General features: G+C 39.8%; 1 protein-coding gene across 2 annotated transcripts in view; it reads right to left on the bottom strand.

Moving 5' to 3' along the window:
* UBAC2 (UBA domain containing 2) overlaps window positions 1–18,129 on the bottom strand; it is a 152,319-nt gene that overhangs the window by 81,963 nt on the left and 52,227 nt on the right. The window lies entirely within an intron of this gene.

The following is an 18,129-nucleotide window of genomic DNA, read 5'->3' as shown; positions in this document are numbered from 1 at the left end:
ATGAAATGCTGTGTCATGAGTCATACTTAAAATTTTTATTAGGCTTTATATCCTGGAAATATTTTCTTTCAAAGTCTTCTCTTACTCATTTTCAACTTTTATCCTGTAAGAAAACTAATCTTAATGGTTGATTCAGCACCATTTACTGAGTGCTTTCTGATTTGTATTTTGTTAATTTCATAGATAGCTAGCTGACCTTAAAAAGCCACTGTCAAAAATAGGCACTGGTCCTTGTTTCACCTTACGGAGACAGGTGAGACCACAAGGATGCAAGTCAGGAACTTAGGGCCTCTCCTTCACTCCATCTAATAAACATTTCCAAGTGAAGGAGAAAAAAGGGCAAAACACTAAATTTTATGCAGGGTGGCACTTATGTAGTCATTTGAGTTGGATCCCAAAAGAGAAACCATTGTGAAAGTTGCTGAAGGAAAACCAGAAACAAAGCTTCCTGAATTTCAGATCATTTTCATGGCACACTAGCTCTATGACTATGTTCCAGCATAGACTATTGTATGTATAAGCCAACATGCTGTTTCATAGCAGATAAGAGAGGCCTCTCGGTGCTAATGGTCAGTTCCTAAGATCCTCCAAACAAGGTAGTAAATACCTATGTCACTTGACAAAGGAATGAGTAGTTTTCTCCCTCCTTCTTCCACTATATCACAAGTCTGCGCAAATGATTTTATCCAATCATCAGTAGCCATACTGCCAAGAAGGTAAACTTTAAACCTACTTCCAATCAATCTTTTAAAAAAAAAAAAGGTCTGTATTCTAGTCAATTCAGCTATTCGCTCTCCTTCAAAAGGACCTTACTTCCTATTTCATTCATGAAGCCACTGTTCACACACGGCCTTGGGGCACCCTCCCAGGGTCTTGTAGTATTAGTTGGCTTTAGGTTTATCTCCCATGCATTTCCCTCAGGAGTAGGTAAACTTGGAGAACAGGGACAATGCTGTATAATTTTGTGTTCTGTTACAGAAATAAGGAGGTGGCCTTATATATAATACATTATTTGAAAATCACAACCTATAAATATTTTCTCCAGCAGTCAGGTGATATATTATTAACAATTTTAAATAATAACATGTAGCTAGGAAAAATCATCTAGGAAAGCTGATAGTTACATGGCAGCTAACCATATTTACCTCTTCCATAATTTTATTTTTATTTCTAAAAGGATCATTTGATTAATTTAAAAAAACCTCTCAAAGCTACTTAATTTGAGTCAGTATAAACATGTAGACACTTCAGTGATAGTACAGAATAGATAGTATAGTATAGTAAAGGTTAGATTTTAGAAATGACATCATGTATATATGAAGAGTGCAATAGTTCACAAAAATAGTCCATGCAGTATGTAATGTCTTCCGTTTCACAATCCTGTGAAACAGGATGAGCAGACTGTATCACCCACACTTTATAAAGAAACCTAAATTCAGAAAAGGCACCTGGTAAACTAGAGGCAGCATCAGGAATGTAACCCTAACTTCATATCCCAGCCATAAAAAAGACAGAACTGAATCACACACAGATCCTGAAAAAAGTATTACAAGGCTTGTTTCGTTATAGGCCAGCAAGTTAGCTAACCCTTAAATAGGACAAATAACCAAGAGTAGGTAGATTACAAACTCAGGCTATGAGTTCCCTGAGGATGAGAATGTCGTAGGTTATATACACAGCACGTGGTACAGAGCCTCTCCCACAGAAGGCTCTCAGATATCCATCTAATTGAATAGCACCTGTTTTGTACTATTACTAACAAAATACTAAAGCCCTACTGAAATATCTGTGAAGTTCTTAATTTTTCAATGAAATGAAAAGAAACACTCTAAATGCTTAATTACATATGCTAGAGAATATGTAATTGTGTAATTGAAGACAAAGACCCTCTAAGACCCTGCAATATAAACTAGACATATTAAAGAACAGAACTAATTTCCCAAGAAGCCAATTTAAATCTAGATACACAAATATGTTCTGCTTGAAAACAATTTTATATTTCAAGAGGCCAGGGCAGTGACTCTTACCGATCAGTAAAAAGTACCAGGCAATTTTAAAAGAGGAAGCATTGACCTTAAATTAGCCTTTAAAATGGTCTATTTTGGTCACTCTTAGCCCACTGTAATTTGTTATTCTTTGCAAAGCTAAAAACATTTGCTCATTGACTATTCAGGTAAGAGTGAAAAAATGAAGAGCTGATCTGGTGACAACACAGCCCACTCTTTTGAATCCAGGGAAGACTAAATGCACTCATGAGAACCGATGTCACCGGAAGTTTGTTTTATGTTAAACTCTGAAGAACTGGTCACTTAAAAAATAATTCTCAAATTTCTACTCAACTAAAAGCTCAATTAGCTGAGAAGGAATGACTACTGACTGTTTACTATGTGCCACTTTTTTGAGCACCTGACAGGCATTATCTCATTTAATTAATCCTCATTACCTTAAGAGGTGGGTATAACTTTTTCTCCATTTTGCTGATGAGGAAACTGGAGTGCCAGGCCACGGAGACGTGGAGCTGGGGACTCAATCCAGTGCACTACAGGCACTGGCCCCAGTGCCTGTAGCCTGACTTGGAGCACAAGGATGTCACCTCCTACAGAAACATGTTCATTAAGAGATGGCTCCATTCCTCCGCTTCCTGTGGCTTCCCAGGCCTCAGACACTTCCCATCACCACATCAGACTTTCAGCTTATCGTCTTTCTCCACAGGGGCCCCCTAATTTCTCTGCAAACTCAAGCTCCATTCTCTGGGTCACCCACACCTGATCATCCTCTCTCATCCACGGTATTTGGCCAGTGAACCCTGCTTGGGTTTTCTCCTCTTGCACTCACTCTTGCTCGTCTTTTCTTTGTCCCAAATCATCATCCTAGTCCGGATGCTGGCATCACACACCTAAATTACTACAACTTCTTTCCCACTGGTCCCATCAACTGGAATCAGAAACTTTAACCTTCCTTTCAGGTACTATAGTGGAAGCCAGCAGATTAATAATAACAGCAATGGGCTTCCCTGGTGGCGCAGTGGTTGAGAGTCCGCCTGCCGATGCAGGGGACACGGGTTTGTGCCCCGGTCCGGGAAGATCCCACATGCCGCGGAGCGGCTGAGCCCGTGAGCCATGGCTGCTGAGCCTGCGCGTCAGGAGCCTGTGCTCCACAACGGGAGAGGCCACGACAGTGAGAGGCCCGCGTACCGCAAAAAAAAAAATAATAATAATAATAACAGCAATACTAAATAATTCCTAACAATTACATGGCATAATGCTCTAAGCAATTTATATATAATCAAGCCTCATAATAATTCTGTGAGGCTTGTCCCATTATTATCCTTGTTTTACAGATGAGGAAATTACGCTCCAGAGAAGTTCAGTAAATTGCCCAGATCCACACAGCTAGTAAGTGGAGAGGCAGGCTCTAGACTCTGGCAGTCGGGCTCCAGGGTCTGTCACTCTTAATCACTACACTGTCTCTCTTAAGCAAGTAGAATTATATGCCCAGGTCCTCAGAGAGCCTTGGAAGAGACACTTACTGCTCGAATATCCTCAACTTCCCTTTGGGGGTGCACATGACTACCTCTGGCCAATGGGTTGGGGGCAAAAATGATATAGGTCACTCACTTCCAGGCTGGAGCTCTGGAGAGCAGCGATGGAGCTTCCATACTGCTCTTCTCTCCTGCCACAGCGACCAGCGAGGTTCTAAGTGGTGGGACCTTTGGTCAGCCTGGGTCCCTGAACGAGTAAATGGAGAACTCCTCACCCCTGTACGCTATCCACCTGTGTTGGCCAAGTAGCGCAAATAAGAAATGCATTTATGTATTCAGCCACTGAGATTTCAGGGTTAACTGTGGCCACAACACAGGCTAGCCTCTGATCAACACAGTGTTTAACCTACTTAGAATGCAACTGACCAATACAATGAGTGTAAGAAAAGAAAAATGCACACACGATGCAGTTCTCCCGGCAAACAAACATAATCTTCCTTAATCCCAGTTTCATCGTGTCATTTCACGCTCTAGGACTGAGAGTATTTCCCCATGGACTACCACATGAAGTCCAAATTCTTCTCCCACACTTTCAAGCCTCTGCAACCTCATTTCCCTCCACTGCCCAACATGTACCTTTCAAGATAGTATAGTTGGTCTGTGCTGTGAATATAACAAATATTTGGTTCTCCTGGTTGGATTATTCTGCTTCTGCCATTTATTCTTTACACTCATAGTCTAATCATACCTGCTCCTTTAATTCTCCTTTGACTACTCAAAGCCACGCATCTTCGCTTTCCTCAACTTATTTGGCTTTTATACAGCCTATGCCACATAGTTTTAACTTTAAACAAATATTATCTTGAAAACAAAGGGAGAGAAAAAATACACTGGCCTGGAAACCTGGTTCTGGTTTGACTGCATGTCAGCTACATCACCTCTTTCATCACCAATCTTTCAGCCTTTGTAGATTTCCGTTATCTTATCAACGAAATAACGGCACTCCAGAATATGTATACTCTTTGCTAACCATCAAACAGCCCAGGGTCTGTTATTTCACGTGCATCACTCTTATATCCCTCAGCTGAAACATAAACTCCATCAGGGCAGAGACCCTGACTTTTACTTCTTCCTATCCTGGGTAGCTCCGAGCACTGCACCTTGCATAGAGATAATGCTCAAAAATATATATGTTGACTACAGGTCATCAAATGTTAGCAGAGGACACTTTATGATTAGTACTATTCAAGTATGGGGATGAGAGGTTTTATTTTTGTGTGTTGTAGTTTGTTAGGCAGTAACAGATAACTAATAGATGCTCAGTACTGAAATACTAATCCTGGAAAATACATGAAATCAGAAACTGGAATGACATTTAAATTAGCCAAGATTTCTTTTCCAAAAAGAAAGTTTTCTGTTGAAAATATAAGAGGAGTGCCACTAGCTTTCCTTCTTCTTCCACATACAAGGAAGCTACAGAGGACTACTCTCATTTATTTAATTTATCCCAGATAATGCATATCCAGACTCTTCAAACTTAGAGAAATCTCTGCAGCACTGTAATTGTTAGAAGGAAGAAACTGTATAAGAGGGTCTGTACATGGGAAAATACATGCTATGATGTTTCAATAGTTTATCTTCCCCCCAAATTGTAAAGACCTGCTTTCTCTATTTGCACACTTACTACGTTGCTTCTTGTTGTTAACAGTGATCTTCAGCTGTCTTGCCTACTTGAGTGAACTGCAAGTCACTCCTGGGCAGGAACCGCACCACCTTCTGTCTCATGTGGTACCTACCACAATGGATCTGAACCAAGAACTCAAGTAATTTTTGACAGGCTTTTAACAGTTTTCTCAGAGTGTGAGAACATTTATTTCTCTTTCCATATCTTGTAAGAATGATTTTTCCCATGCAGGTTGAGAAGAAAAAAAAGTGTGTCAGAATGAAACTACACAAAGTCTGCAAAAGGTTTTAATCCTACTCTAAAAAAAGTAATATTTTGATGTGTTCTTACGACTTCAGTTCCACAATTTCCCCCTTAAGTCCTACAGTGAAACATCTGCTTTTTTTTTTAATATGTAGTGAAAATATATGGGGTTACTGCCTGTGTTAGAGTTTAAAAAAAATCAATGCAAACAATATTATTGGTATCATATATTATAATTCAATGCAGTCCCTGTTGTGAGTCCCAACACAGGGTAAGGGCTCTACCTGAGACGGGGCCTATGATGGTGCCTGAACCCACGCACTCAGGTCCCCAGAGACCCAGGGAGGGGAAACCCTGGGAGGAGGGAGAGACCCCAGGGGGAGAGAGCCACGGAGAGGCCGGTCAACTGAAGGCAGGGGCAGGGCTGAGAGATACCGTAGGTCTTGGCCATGAAGAATTTAGAAAGCAAATAGTAAAATGGTAAAGAGAAAGAAAAAAAAGTGTACCATTAGGGATCCAGTTGTCAAATTATTTGAAGTTTGTGTGTTTGACAAAATGCTGATAAGGTGATGGGTACGTGGTAGTCATTATATTATTCTCTCTGCATTCATGTATGTTTGAAATTTTCTGTAATAAATTTTAAAAAATGGTAAGTGCAGTCCCCAACACATTTCCCATACTGCTGTTACATCAGGGGTGGAAGCAGAAATTCAGGAATGGATTCACAGGGGACTGAGAGGCAGAGGCAGGTGGAGGTCACACGGCTGCTGGTCTCCATCTCTCACCAGTTAGCTGCACAACCCAAGTCATATGGGAAGACAGGAATGGGATACACGGGGCCACATTCATATCCTAGGAGCACAGGGGAGGGTGGTGTCAACAGACCTACAAGAAGTCCTAGTAAGAGATGGCTTTTGTTGACAAAGTCACCAGCAAAGAACAGGTTACACCAGGAATCTGCATGAAAAGATTGTCAGGGCTTCATAAACACACACACACACGGGCAAAGAGCTGCTTCCTTTCCCTTAAACCACATCCCAGTTCAAATCTGAATGTTTCAGATTCAGGTACGTTGCTTTGTACATATACATTTGAAGTCAAAGATAAAAGTTATGTTCTTTTGATTACCAGTTCTGTCAGTCAAGTTTCACTTACAGATAATAGAAACCTCTCCAGCTGTTTGGGGCAGAAAAAGATTTAATATACAGACCTAGGTGTTTGTGAAATTTCTGAAAGGGCCAGAAGGGCAGATCCAGGCTTCGCGTCCAGGAACAGGCTCCTGGAACAACACATAAGGACTGGTCTACCATGAAGACTGCTTCCTCTGCCACATTCAGGATGCTGGGAATCAGGAAGTCATTACGTCATTTCAACAGAGTCTAGGGATCAGGAAGTTGTCTGAACACTGTAACCTCCAGGGCCCTGTTGGGTCTGTAGAAATGGACCAGCAAAATGGGCATCTCATATGCTACTGCCTCAGCTCACACTGAACTCAAGCACCATACAAGAACCTGAATCACAGGCAGCACTCTGGATGCAAGGGACTTTAGGAGAGACAGCATCCAGCTTTCCAACCTCTGCTTTATGTGGATATACACTAAGAGGACCCTGGAAAAGATAATGAGCAAGCTAATCCAGGCATATGCACTATACCATAAAAAATATTATTCTACCAAAAGGGAGGAAGGAGTGTCTAATTAAAAAGAGAGAGAGAAACTTAACAGCTATCACAACCAAATGCAATACCAAATGTAAAGGGCTTTTGCAAAGAGAAAAAATGAATATAGGAGAAATTTGAATATAGTTTTGGTAGTATATAATATTAAGGAATTATAAATAATTTTGTTAGGTTAAAGTAATATGTTTATATAAGCAAACGTTGTTACTTTTTAGACCTTACTTAAATATGGAATATTACGATGTCTAGAAATTGCCGCAAAATGCTTAAAAGTATTTAGTTTTTAGGGGAAGAGAATAAGAATAAGGAAGGGGAGCAAAAATGTTAATGATTAATTCTGGGTAATAGGGCTCATTTTATTATTCTCTCTGCTTCTGTGATTGAAATTTCTCATAATAAAAATCTTTAACAGGTTATACCAAAAAAAAACAAGGGAAGTACAAATTATTTTCATCTAATGCTTCCTTCAAAATCTTTAATTTTACCACATTATTAAAATAAGTACCACCTTCTATAAAGTAACTAGCATACTCTTCAAAATGTCAAGAACACGAAAGACAAAGACAGAATGAGGACTGTTCCAGATTAAAGAGTAAAGGGACATAACAACTAAACATAAGATGTAATTCTGAGATGTCCCATGGACCAGATTTTTTTTTCTTTTTTGTGACAAAACTGGATAATTGCCAATTTTATGGTAATACATACTGATGTATTCAGAGGTAAAAGGGCATTACATCTCCAACTTGCTCTCAAATGATTCAGAAAAAATACCATGTGTACATAGAGAGAAAATGATAAAGCAAACGTAAAAAACATTAATAACTAGGGCATCTGGGTTTAGGGTCCTATTCCTGTAACTGTCGTATAAGGCCTGAATTATTTCAGAATTTTTTTTAAAAGTATAAAACACAGTGGCAGCACTCGGAAGCTCTGAAGAGAAACAGCACAGATTTTTTTCTGTCTATTAAATTAAAATGAATATTAAGAGCTAAATAACTGAAGTACTTCATAGTGCTTTTTCAGATCCCATTCCATGGGGGATTATTTTTGTACTTCTCATTTTAGCAGCAAAATTTGAGTGCAATCATAAACATTGTCTTTAGAGACTAACATTTACTTTTATAAACATTTGCGACACTGTAGTTGAAAATCCAAATAGGAAGCCTCAGTTTGATGAGTCTATACACACAAATTACTTTCTAATAGAATGAACAGGTGACCATTAACTAGATTTTTTTTTTAACCTAAAAAAAAAAGAAAACGGCACTGAGGCTGTGTTGCACAGAGGGGCATGTCTGTGCTAAAAGTTAGACAGGCATGAATTTCAATCTAGGCTTTGCCACTTAAATAGCCGTGACCCTGATGATTCGATCAATCCTCAGAACCTCCACTTTCTCACAAAGGATACAACCATATCAATATCTCCTCTTGCAAGACTGCTGTGGATGTTCATTTAAATCAGGAACATATGTAAAACAGGGCTCTATGGTACAAAAGAGTCGTTCAATATTTATTTGTCAAGATAACTAAAGAAAAAGAATAAGTTTTGCTGCCAAAAAAACCCCTCCCAATAGAATGTATAATTTTAACATTTCAACACCACTGTATTTTTTCTCCATGTTGTTGCTGATACTAACGAACATATCCTCTGTCTAGTAACTTACTTATACAAAAAATATTTATTAAGGGCCTACTATGAGCTAGGTACTGTTCTAGGTACAAGGATGTGAGAGCTGAAAACAACAAAGACCAAGGTGCCCTCATGAATCTTATGTTCTATAAGCCAACATTAAACATTAAATACCCAAACAACATCAGCTTATGGGAGGGGATAAATTTAAGTATTAATTATGGTTTTATTGCATCAAAGACCGGATCTTTGCCCTCCCAAATAGTCTCTGAACTACCTTAATAATAAACCTCCTTTCCGCTAAAGAAGCCAGAGTCGGTTCTATTACTTCAACTAACAGGTATGCCTGTGTCTTGTAACTGAGAAAGCCTCTTTTCCTTTGACCTCAGATAAAAGAAGCAAATTAGATACTTCAGAACCCAACATATACCATATACAAAAAAATTCAACCCTAAGATAAGTATGAGATTATTTTTGTGTGTTGTATATTTTGCTATGGTTACCAAGGCGTGGTTAGCATTTTGAATTTTTCTTCTTAGAATAATACAATGATCTGAATCTAAAATCTTTCATAAGGTGCAACTTTCCAACCAATGATTAAAAAAAAACAGGAAGTGAATATTGAATAGAGCCAGACTTTGAGTTCCCTTCAGTATTATCTACTCTGCTGTCATCTAGCCTGATTAACAACATTAAACTTTTCACCATCCTATCCTAATTTAAAGTTACTAACATTTTCACTTCTGTTTGAATAAAACATATTTCCTACCAAACTAGAAATTTTGACATATACTCAAATATTTTAAGTCCTAAGAGGAAGACAGCTAAAATACAGGAATTGAGTAGCAAAGCAACTTACAAAAGCAGAAATGAAAACAGATGTTAAACTTCTTTGAAACAAATTTTTACTAACAGCCTCAACCAAAGCTATTTCAGTCAAGTAACTAGAAATATTCTACCTAGTCAAAAGATCTCAAGCTTCATAGGTCATCGGCTCCTCAAGGGTGTGCGTCAACTCTTTTCAAGGTTCTGTTTACCACCCAGCACCATGCATGGTGTGGGATTTCAAAACAGGTGATAAGCTCTGTAAAAGCTTGGTTTAGGTCAGTGGCCCTCCATCAGGGGTAATCTTGAGCCCCAAATGTCATCTGGCACTATCTGGAGACGTTTTTAGCTGTCATGACTGGGCTGGGGTGCTACAGGCATCTGGGGCAGAGGCCAGGTGTGTTACTCAACATCCCACGATGCAAAGGACAGTCCCCCACGGCAAAGAACTGTGCGGCCAAAAGCGCCAGCTGAGGCTGAGAAAACTCTGGTTTAGGGTAACTGTATCGCTGCCCTTCACATTCAAATATAAAATCACTGATCGTGTGGCTTTACATACCTTCTGATGACAGCTTACAACGTCTTTCAAACAAGATACAGTACATTAAATCCGTTCCCTGGAAAGATGCTCTGGCCACTGAAACTGTCAATGAAATCCTGCAGTGCAAAAAACCTGAGTCTCCTTTCACAATCAACCAGCAATCTCCAAGCGTAAGAAACTCACCATTTATGCCACTTAATTTGATTCGGAAGACACTGGGCTTCAAATATTACTAATACCTTGATCATTTCTAATCATTCCTTAGACAATGTCAAATGCACAAGTGAAGTAACAGAAGCCACTTCCTTTCCTTATGCATCTTCTAATATCATCATGATTTTTCTTTCACCACTTTACAGAAAATGGTGCTCAAGGTTTCTGAGCCTGCTTCCTCAAAGAAGACGACAGTTCTCACCGTACAAAGGGTTACAGTGACATCAGTGTGTGGGCATAGTGTCTGGACAGGCATGGCGTGTGCTGATTCCTGATGCATGACATCAGACACACAGCACTAGACACCCGGAAACTAAACTGATGGGAAGTTTGAGAACTTTCTGGTTAAGAAAAGAGCTATTCTGAGAATATAAGAATGGATGGATTATATGTTTTCCTTTAGGTAAGATCCTGGGAATGATTTTATAAATCTACAACATTTCAATCCTTTAAACATATCATTGAACACAAATTTGAAATTCATTTTTTACATTTTTCTTGTAACAGCTTTGAGGTGACTTACAAAAAAAAAAAAAAAGAAGAAGGAAGAGAAAAGAAAAGAAAGGAAAGGGCATTCGGGACTTCCCTGGTGGTCCAGTGGGTAAGACTCCATGTTCCCAATGCAGGGGGCCCAGGTTTTATCCCTGGTGGGGAACTAGATCCCTCATGCTGCAACTAAGAAGCCCGCATGCTGCAAGGAAGATCCCGTGTGCCGCAACTAAGTCCCAGCGCAGCAAAAATAAATAAATAAAATATAATTTAAAAAAAAAAAAAAAGAAGAAGAAAGGAAAGGGCATTAGTACAAAAGAAAAATTGAAGTAACTAGCATGTGGCAGATCAAAATTTCCGTTGCAGCCAGGTCTCTCTGGTGTTTAAGAACCCTCTTTTCACTGCTCCATGCCGTCTCCCAGATGCTCCACGCTGAGGGAGCTTTGATAAAAGAAAGTAAGATTTTGTTCCTAAAAGCACTAAGTTGAGAGAGGGGTCAATTAGTTAAACAATTACAAAACCAAGTAATAAATATTATACGTAACTTGTAAGCATAAAGTCATCTGTGAGCACAGAGGAAGGCGTGATCACTTCTGGCTGGGGTAGGGTTTCATAGAGCAGAGATGTCCAAGGTGAGCCTTGAAGGTCAAGCAGAATTTTGCCAGCCAAAGGGGAGAAATGATGTTGTGCTCAGAACCGTCTGATTTATTAATAAATTGATTCAGAGACGTGAAATGACAAGGGGTGACAGATGGTGGTAAATAATGTGATTAGGCTGGTGTGAGGAGCACAAGTGGGGAATGAGAGTAAACGAGGCTGGAAACGTTGGTGGGAACTCAACTCTGAGGTGTCTCACACTAACAAGTTAAACTTTACAAAACAGCAGTAGGAAGTCACAGCTTTATGAAGGTGTAAAGGAATAAGATAAGATCTTTTTGGAGATAAAATTACGGAGGTGGGGGGACAGTGCAGATGATAGCTTTGAGTTGGTGACAGGAAGAACAGCTGAGAGGCTACTGCAATAGTCCAAACAAAAGGAGATGAATTGGAATCCAAAGACCAATGGCTTTTCATTCATTTATTTACTCTATCTGCCCACCCGCCATCCGTTCACCCATCCAACCACCCACCCATCCAACACAGTGCCGACTATGTGGGAGCCACTATGCTGAGGCACGATCAGTGGGTAAGACTGGCACGGTCTCCCGCTTGCACAGAGCTTACATGCTAGTGTAGGAGACAGATATTAAATGGTCTATTACACAATTATTTAATCTCTGCGGTGACAAGTGTTACGAGAAATATTCTAAGAAAGCGCATCACAAGAGACTGTGACCTAACTGCAGGGTGGGGATGGTCAAAGAAAGCTTCTTTGAGAAGTGTCCTGTAAGCCCGTCCTGAAGCCCTGGAGTCCAGGCTATTTACTATCTCACACCTCTCATTCTAAATAAAGATTTGAGAAACTTCTCTTTCATTAGTCAACTTCGCTTTTGTGCAGTCACATTAAAGTACTTACTTCCTAAAATCCCTGGTAGGTTTAACCAAACCAGTAGGTATTGCTGGGAGGGGAGAGGAGGACTGAGGCTAAACGGAGCAGGGTGGGCAGAAGCTAAAAGATAAGAGAAGGGGAAAGAGGAGAAAGTGGGGATTGTGGGAAAAGGAGTGGGGGGATAACAGGGCTCAAGTTCCAAAGGCTTTAGCTACACAACAGCAGACTTTATGAAGAGGGACTCATTAAGGAAAGAATGTCTACATCTTTGCTGTGACCAACACTCAGAAACATAATCCTCTGCAGACTGATAAACATGATGAACTAGCAGCCTGTCAACTTCCATTGCTTTATCTTGATTACGAGGCATTCTATTTTTAGAGTGGAGTAATCTAGGTCAAAATTCCAACTGACTTATATGTCAAGATTGGCAGATTTCTTAGTCTCTCTGAGAATCAGTTTTCTTACCAATAAAATGAGATAATCATACCAATTTCACAAAGTACTTTCTAAAATGGGAATCAAAGGAGATAAGATATTTGAAATATCTATTAGTTCAACTCATCTAATTAATCTAAACACACTAATGTGATCACTTCAAATCCGGAGGCCCTGGCAGCTCTATCTTTGAGAAATATCACTTTACTTCTAAAGTAAAGGCACTGGACATTATTCAAGCTGTGATGATTATTCACGTGTTGAATATTTAGCCCAAGTTCAAACCAGAGGGACAAGTAACTTACAAAGCTAACTGTCACTTATTGTTAACTCTGCCCACAATACCCACTTCCCTTAAAATATCCCAACGGTTGATGTTCAAGATGCCCACAGATGATTATAGGTGTGCTGCTACTCTCCAATTGGCCCTCAGCTGGAGAGAACTCAATCCCTTAGCACTTTTGAGATTAAAAGTTAACACTACCTCTTGGTACCAACTGTTACTACAGTAACAGTGGGGTCCAAATGAAAGTCTCATTTAGAGCAACAAAATTAAGAAAGAATTACATTAAATATCTATGACTGATTTTTAAAAATAGGTCTAAATAACCAAGTCTGTCCACCAAATAAATATGGCAGCACTGTAATATTTGTTTCTTAGCCTCCTGAATTGGCTGTGTCCAGTCCTAAAAAGTTTTATCCTTTGCAATGTCATGAGGCAGAATTAGACCTATGTCAAACATATAATCTGATCATCAAGAACATCAGGAAAGGTCCCTCTATGATAAGACTAACAGGAAATTTATCCTGCTGGAAACTGGGTATTTGCAAAAGTGAGAAGAACAATAAATTCCTGTAGACAGATCCTGAGACTGAGCAGGCCCCTCCCTGCTCCTTTCCCACCAGCACTCCAGCAGATTACAAGTGACCGGTGTGGAGATGCCTAAAACACAATTTGTGCAAAGAAATAGAGAACAGCCTTGAAAAGATGCTCACAGCTGCTGGGATTGGGTGAGAAGAGTAGAGTAGTAACTAACTTGGCAAACCTGAGAAAACTAAACACTAAAGCAGCCACGGTGAAATCTGAGATGCAAACTGATTAACACCCAAGCTTCCCAAGGGCTGCAGGATCAGTGGCACCGAGTTTTTCCAGAACTGCGAAGAGGCAGTCAGGGCACTGATCCCCTCCCAGCACTCTGTCCACCTGCTGACTGCCCCTCTCCGTCCCGGCAGAAAACTCGGGGTGGGGTTATTATCTAGAAATGGTAACAAGGAGGGCCTTGCGACTAGGGGACTCCTATGCACGGTTAAGAATACAAATACAGTACTGGAAATCAAAGTTTATGTATGAAATGTTGAGACTCCCAGACCTACACCCTACAGGTAGTAGGCTGAAGAGCATGCCCTGAGGAATCTGACAGTTCATGAGGGAAAAAAAGGCATATATTTATAGACCCTGATATTGCGAGTTCACAGTGGAACATCCCAACGAGGGGACCCTACCATGAAGCCCATAAGGGTCATTCAGCCCCTCGCACACAATCCATTTTTTCAATCAGCTTTTTTAGAAACTGGCTCTTAAATATAAACAGGTAACCAAAGGCTCAGAGATATTTAAGGAAAGCCCCTAACATCAAAAGCAGAAAACAAGGAGGAAAAAAGGAACTCAGAAGAAACAAACTGTGCAGGGAAATGAAAACCCTGAGGCAGAGGGAGGATTATCCTTAATATCATAAAAGATACAAGAAAAAAGACTACATCTATGAAACAAAAACAGGATGCCAGCAAAAATGAATATTGAAAAAGTAAAAAAGAACTAATGGAAATTAAAACTAGAATAGCAAAAATATTTAAAAGGTACTCAATAGACGAAAAGGTACTTAATGTCATTAGTCATAAAGGAAATACAAACTAAAACCACAATAATATATCACTACACATCCACTAGAATGACTGGAATGAAAAGGACTGCTAACTCTCTTGGTACTCCTGCGCTGGGGGAATCAGCTGTCAGGTCACGTAGACACTCAGGCAGCTTCGTGGTGAGGAACTGAGGCTTCCTGCCAACAGTCATGTGAGTGCGCTACTCTGGAAGAGGGTCTTCCAGTCGAGTCAGGCCTCCAAACCACCATGGTCCCTGCTGGCATTCTGACTCCAACCACATGACAGACTCAGGGCCAGGGTCACCCGGCTAAGCTGCTCCCAAACTCCTGACCCACAGGGAAACTGGCAGCATCTGCCAAAGCTAAACATATGTACCCCTTACAATTCAGCTTTCAACTCCTAGGTGTACACCCAACAGAAATGTATACATACACACAACAAAAGACAGACATGTTCAAGGGTGTTCACAGCAACAGTGTCTATAATCATCCCAAATCAGAAACAATACCAATGTCCATCAACAATAGGATGAATAAACAGCAGTAATTCATACAACAAAACACACTCTACAAGGATAAATAAAGCACGAACTACTGCAAAGTACAGCAACATCAAGATGATATTGAGAGAAAGGCACTAGGTATAGCAGTCCACATTTCCACTTATATAGAGGTCAAAGCCAGACAAAATTAGAACAGGGCTAAAAGTCAGGACAGACCTCGGGGAGGAAGTAGTGACTGGGAGGCAGCACACGTGCATCTTTTAGGAGGCAGGTGATGTTCTATTTTTCCATCTGGATAGTGTTTAGAAGGGTGTCACTTTGTAAAAATTCAGTAGGCTCCAAACTTAGGATATGTACACTTTTCCATGTACATGTTGTACTTCAATAAAAGTTTATATTAAAATGATAATTAGAATTAGAAGACAGAGCCCAAGACATCTCCTAGCAAGGAGAACAAAAAGACAGAAAGAAAAAGGAGAGAAGAGAAAAAAAAAGATTAAAACTAGACTCGTCCAAGAGGCTGAACACCTGGATAGTACGATTTTTCAGAAAGAGAGAACCAAGAAAATAGAAGGGAAATAATCAAAATAATTCAGGAAAAATTCAAAACGAGAATGTCTGACTTCCCTGATTGACAGGGTCCACCAGGTGTAGAACCAAAAGAGATGAAAGCACCTCATCACAAACTGTCACAAAGTATTAATAAGCAGATCTCCACTCAATCTGTCAACAGCAACACTGCAAGGTTGGTACTGGTGACAAGAGGTAGCATTCCCTCACCTATTTCTTCCTTTACATCCTCCCTTCCCCACACAGACAAATGACCATATTAAAAAACCTGCTTCCTCTCAATATTGTTTATTTCTAAGAGTTTGAAGGTGAATCCCCAACTAGCTTGCATGCCTGATGGGATGTCAGCAAACAGGAATGGGTAACAAACGGGCTCTGTGGTGACTGGGTTTTCTATCCTGCGGGGGCTCACTGCCCCAGGGATCTGCTCTGACATTGCCAAAATGTTTAATACGCCTCAGGGGAGCACAAGTTCAGAGGCCAAACTAACTAGGCATCCTTAGAATACAATCACAACGAAAGAGAAAGAACAAACTGAACAATATTACTAATGAAAGCAGAATTTTTATAACAGATGAACCCCAAGTTATAATATGTATTAATATCTATACTAATATCAGAGAAAATATTAAAAATATGAAATCAGACTACGTGGAAACATTAAATATGAAAAACTTAACAGATGGGACAAATACAGGTGAAGAACAAATTACCAAGCTAGAAAAATAAACTAAGGGATCCTACCAGAAGTCAGCACAAGAGGCTGAACAGGGAGAAGACATGGAGGTAACACGTTTAAAAAAACCATAAGTCATTTTAAGAAGGCACACATATTTCAACTAAAGGTCTCTTAGCTATACAGTTGAGATAAAAATAACGTACACGTAGACACATTATGGTGATATTTAAGAAAGACAAGGGGAAATTCTAAAAACTTCCAAAGGCAAAGAATAAACAATTGACAAAGCGATAAGATCAACCTCAAATTTCTCAAAAGACACGGGATTCAATAAGGTAGTACAGTGATACTATTAAAAATATTGAAGAAAGAGAACTTCAACCTAGAAATTTTGTATATCCAACTTATTTAAAAGTGATAGCAAACGAAAAAATATCTTTATGTATACAAGGACTCAAAGCTTTGCCACACACTGTGAAAATACTCGTGGAAAGAGTACTCCACATGTAAACTGATACAGCCACTATGGAGAACAGTATCGAGGTTCCTTAAAATACTAAACATAGAATTACCATATGACCCAGCAATCCCACTACTGGGCATATACCCAGAGAAAACCATAATTCAAAAAGACACATGCACCCCCAAGTTCATTGCAGCACTATTTACAATAGCCAGGTCATGGAAGCAACCTAAATGCCCACTGACAGATGAATGGATAAAGAAGATGTGGTACATATATACAATGGAATATTACTCAGCCATAAAAAGGAACGAAATTGGGTCATTTGTAGTGAGGTGCATGGACCTAGAGTCTGTCATACAGAGTAAAGTAAGTCAGAAAGAGAAAAACAAATATCATATATTAACGCATGTATGTGGAATCTAGAAAAATGGTACGGATGAACCTGTTTGCAAGGCAGAAGTAGAGACACAGATGTAGAGAACAAACGTATGGACACCAAGGGGGGAAAGCGGGGGGCAGGGGGAGGGTGGGATGAATTGGGAGATTGGGATTGACATATATACACTAACATGTACAAAATAGATAACTAGTAAGAACCTGCTATATAAAAGTAAATAAATTTTTTAAAAAAGACAAGAAAGAGTACCCCACTAAGAATTAAGAGGGAACTACAGAAAGCTGAAGTTAAGGGTGATCAAAAAGGAGAAATAGACAAACCCACAATTGTAGTTCAAGTATTCAACATTCTTTGTTCTGTAACTAACAAAACAAGTGGACAGAAAACCACTCAGGATACAGAAGACATAAAAAAACACATCAACCAACATGACCTAATTGACTTTCATAGATCACACTATCCAATAACATCAGAATACACACACATTTTTTTTTTTTTTTGCAGTACGCGGGCCTCTCACTGTTGTGGCCTCTCCCGCTGCGAAGCACAGGCTCCGGACACGCAGGCTCAGCGGCCATGGCTCACGGGGCTAGCCGTTCCGCGGCATGTGGGATCTTCCTGGACTGGGGCACGAACCCCGTGTCCCCTGCATCAGCAGGCGGACTCAACCACAGCGCCACCAGGGAAGCCCAGAATACACACACTTTTTAAGTGCATTTGGAATATTCAGCAAGGTAGACCAAGAAACAAACTTCAACAAACTTAAAAGAATTGGAATCGTACAAAGTAGGTTTTCTGACTACACAGAATTAAATTAGCATTCAATACCAGAAATGTATTTGGAAAATCCTGGAAATTAAAAACTTTTTTGAATACTCCATGAATTAAAGAAGAAGTCATACGGGATGTTGGAAAAT

Source organism: Globicephala melas, chromosome 18, assembly GCF_963455315.2.
Source record: "Globicephala melas chromosome 18, mGloMel1.2, whole genome shotgun sequence".
NCBI classification, from domain to species: domain Eukaryota; kingdom Metazoa; phylum Chordata; class Mammalia; order Artiodactyla; family Delphinidae; genus Globicephala; species Globicephala melas.
This window is presented reverse-complemented; position numbering and strand designations above follow the sequence as displayed.